Genomic DNA, 3211 nt, shown 5'->3' with positions numbered 1-3211 from the left:
TGCCAAAGAAAACTGAGTTTTTTATTGGCTCATTAAGTGACCCAGAACCCTGGTATTTAAAAGAGGGAAGTCTTTGCTCTTGAAGCACTTACAGTCTTACTCTTGGCTTTTGTTATAATGTCACCAGCTCTCCTCAGGTCCCCTGTTCATACCTGTTTCCTAAAACAGACCTTCAATGAAGAATATTTCATATACTGAAGAGGCAGTGTATAGCTAACATGTCTACAAGAACCAGCATTTGTAGCACTTTAAAGTTCAATAAATGCTTAACACGTTATCTCATTTGATTCTCACAACTCTGTGAGGTAGGTGTTATTACAATCCCCACTGTATGGATGAGGAAACTGAGGCATACAGAGGTCACTCAGCTAGTTTCTGAGGCAGGATTCAAACTCCAAATCCAGCACTCTATGCCTGGGAAGCCCTTAGCAGCTGTCCTGTGCCAGAACTCTTGGGCAGAGGTACTAAAGGAGGGTAACATAATAGAGATAGGAAGAGCACCTCAATCTGTGGACTACCTCTCTTACCCTCATCCCTAGAACCTGGTGCTGTGGATTTGGAGAAAGTGGCCAATGTGATTGTGGACCAATCCCTGAAAGACTGTATGTTCAGCAAGGAAGCCGGATGCATTTGCTACACCATCATTCAGGTCTTGGGGTGGGGGAGGGGACTGGGGACAGTTGGTGGCTAGGGGAGTGCCCCCCGCCTTGCCCCAGGAGGTGCAAGGGAACAGGCAACTGCCTCCAGGCTAGCTGAGGGAAGACAGGAAAGAAGCTACCAAAGGCCCACTGGGGAAACTTTTCTATCCTGAAACCACATAGCTTTCAGCCTAAGTGTCAGGGTTGGGGCAGATGGATTCTTCTAGGAACAGAGGGAAAACCAGGGAAGGGAGGCTTTCAGCTGCAGACATCCTGGAAGAAGCCCCTGTTTACATCTGGGCTTACCCCACCTTCCCTGGGCCACAGGCAGAGAGCAAGCAAGCCAACCAGAGTGTCTTCCGTCGGGGCCTCCTCAATCGGCTGCAGCAGGAGTACCAGGCCTGGGAGCAGCTCCGAGTCGATCCCTGCAGGGCTGGGTCTGCTATGTTACCTTCATCTGCAACATCTTTGACTACTTGAGGGTGAGGCCAGTGAGAACCACCCACTTCCTGTGTCTCCCAACCCCACCCCAAACCAAGCCAAGCACTAAGCTCAGTTTTCAGGGGAACACTGCTACTCACCCCAGTAAATGGTTGATGACGTGCAGAGGCCTCATTACTTACTGAGGTTATGCAGCCCTGTGTTTGAGGCACTAAGGGTTCTTTTCCTAAAACTTGATATCCCAGTGGTCTCATGAGCCTCTGCCTGTGCTCTGGCTTAGGACTGTTCCTAGTGGACGTGGGGACCAGAACCAGTGCTTTGGGTCCCTCCTCCATCAGGTGAACAACATGCCTATGATGGCATTGGTCAATCCTGTCTATGACTGCCTTTTTCGAATGGCACAGCCTGACAGCCTGCACAAGGAGGAGGAGGTGGGTACCTCCCCCCCAGACTAGGTGAGGAGGAAAGGAAGTAGTCAATGCCAGAGCTGCTAAGGGAGCAGGGAGAACATTTAGCTCCTCTCAGGAAGCTGAGGCTTTGCTGCCAGAGGCTTTGCAGTCTATTCCCTGGGGCAGGAGTCTAAAAGCTCTGCTAAAAGGGTATTACCAGGGTCACAACCCATGAAGGGCAGAAGCCACCAAAGAGAGTGGGGGGAGAAAGGCTGGATACCTAGAAAGAAGAGCAGGGGCAACCCAACTGAGAGTCTTACAAGAAGGGGGAAAAGCCATGGCCAGGGAGCACGGATGAGTTGAGGGATCCTAGAAATAAAATTAGTGCTGGGGGAAAGGGAGGGAGAAAAGGAATGGGGACATGAAAGAATGGGGAATTCCTCCCTAACCCCTTCAGGTGGACTGCCTGGTGTTACAACTGCATCGAATTGGAGAGCAGCTGGAGAAAATGAATGGGCAGAGGATGGATGAGCTGTTTGGTCTTCTTCGTGATGGCTTCCTGCTCCAGGATGGGCTCAGCTCCCTGTCCCAGCTCTTGCTGCTAGAGCTTATTGAGTTCCGGGCTGCTGGCTGGAAGACCACACCTCATGGCTCAAGCCCTCCCACCCTCTACCACCATCGGTAGTGGGCAAAGGCTCGGTTAGCCTCCGCCATCTTGTGCAAGTCATGTTTCCTCTTGACCGCAGGGCCTTGGTTGTGAAAGGCCTCCAGTAACTCATGAGACAGCTTTTTTGGCATCAGCATTCGACGGGGCTTCTTCTCCCGGCATTCTTGAATCATCCATTTCATGGCCAAGAATTGCCGGCGTCTGTCTGTCAGAGGGGCTGGGACCTGATAGAAGCAGCCACCTTTAAGGATGCTGACCAGGCCCAGGATAGGCTGACAGTTCTGGAGGGCCTGGTGGAAGATGGTGTAAGGGTTATATTCAATGGTCTCCCGCTCCTCAGCTTTGGCTTCATGGTATTTTTTAAATTGCTTTCTCTTGAGGGTTTCCAGAATCTCAATCATCAGGGACCTGGCCAGTATTTTGTTTCCTCCTTTCATCATCATGTTGGTGAATTTACTGATCACTGGGTCCTCAAACAAAGAGCTTGTCTCCGATGCTGGGGGAGCTTTGAAAATCTGTGTGGTTCTGAGATCCCGCTCAAACTTCTCCTCTTCAGTCAGCTCCTCCAAGGGCTTAAGGTAGTAGTCTTTATCAAGCTGGGGTTCTTTGTAATTAGCATCATAGCGGCTCCATCTCACTTGTGTCAATCCCAGCAGAGCCCAGAGAGTTCTCCGCACCCCGGGACCCAGGAGGCAGAGGAAGTGCTCCGAGCCCACCACGGGGGCCGCCCTAAAATATTTTTTAAAAGGATAGATTGTTGTTGTTTCTTGCTTGAAGACTAACCTAACTATATTTGAAGAATCACAACTAGGTTGCCTATAGGGTAAATAATTATTCATCCCCAGCAAATCTAAGAAAAATCATTAAGTAATAGAAGTGTTGTGATCTGTGTTAGGAAGAATACCCGTATCAACTGAAATATAGGTCCTTAAACTAGTGAAATGTTACCCTTCCCCATGATTTCTGTTTTATTTTGTTTTGACCTGGATCTATGGTTTCCATAGTGAAGGAAACTCTCAGTGAGAAAACTCTCTCTACCACTGCACCTGTTTTTAGCAATTTATCATCTTAGAGAG

At 49.4% G+C, this 3211-nt stretch overlaps 2 pseudogenes; one reads left to right on the top strand and one right to left on the bottom strand.

Moving 5' to 3' along the window:
• Positions 1 to 851: 851 nt before the first annotated feature.
• LOC140519077 (MIF4G domain-containing protein-like) lies at positions 852 to 2120 on the top strand (annotated as a pseudogene).
• LOC140519071 (small ribosomal subunit protein uS7m pseudogene) lies at positions 2095 to 2974 on the bottom strand (annotated as a pseudogene).
• Positions 2975 to 3211: the final 237 nt, after the last annotated feature.

The sequence above is a fragment of the Notamacropus eugenii genome, chromosome 1, assembly GCF_028372415.1.
Source record: "Notamacropus eugenii isolate mMacEug1 chromosome 1, mMacEug1.pri_v2, whole genome shotgun sequence".
Lineage (NCBI taxonomy): Eukaryota > Metazoa > Chordata > Mammalia > Diprotodontia > Macropodidae > Notamacropus > Notamacropus eugenii.
This window is presented reverse-complemented; position numbering and strand designations above follow the sequence as displayed.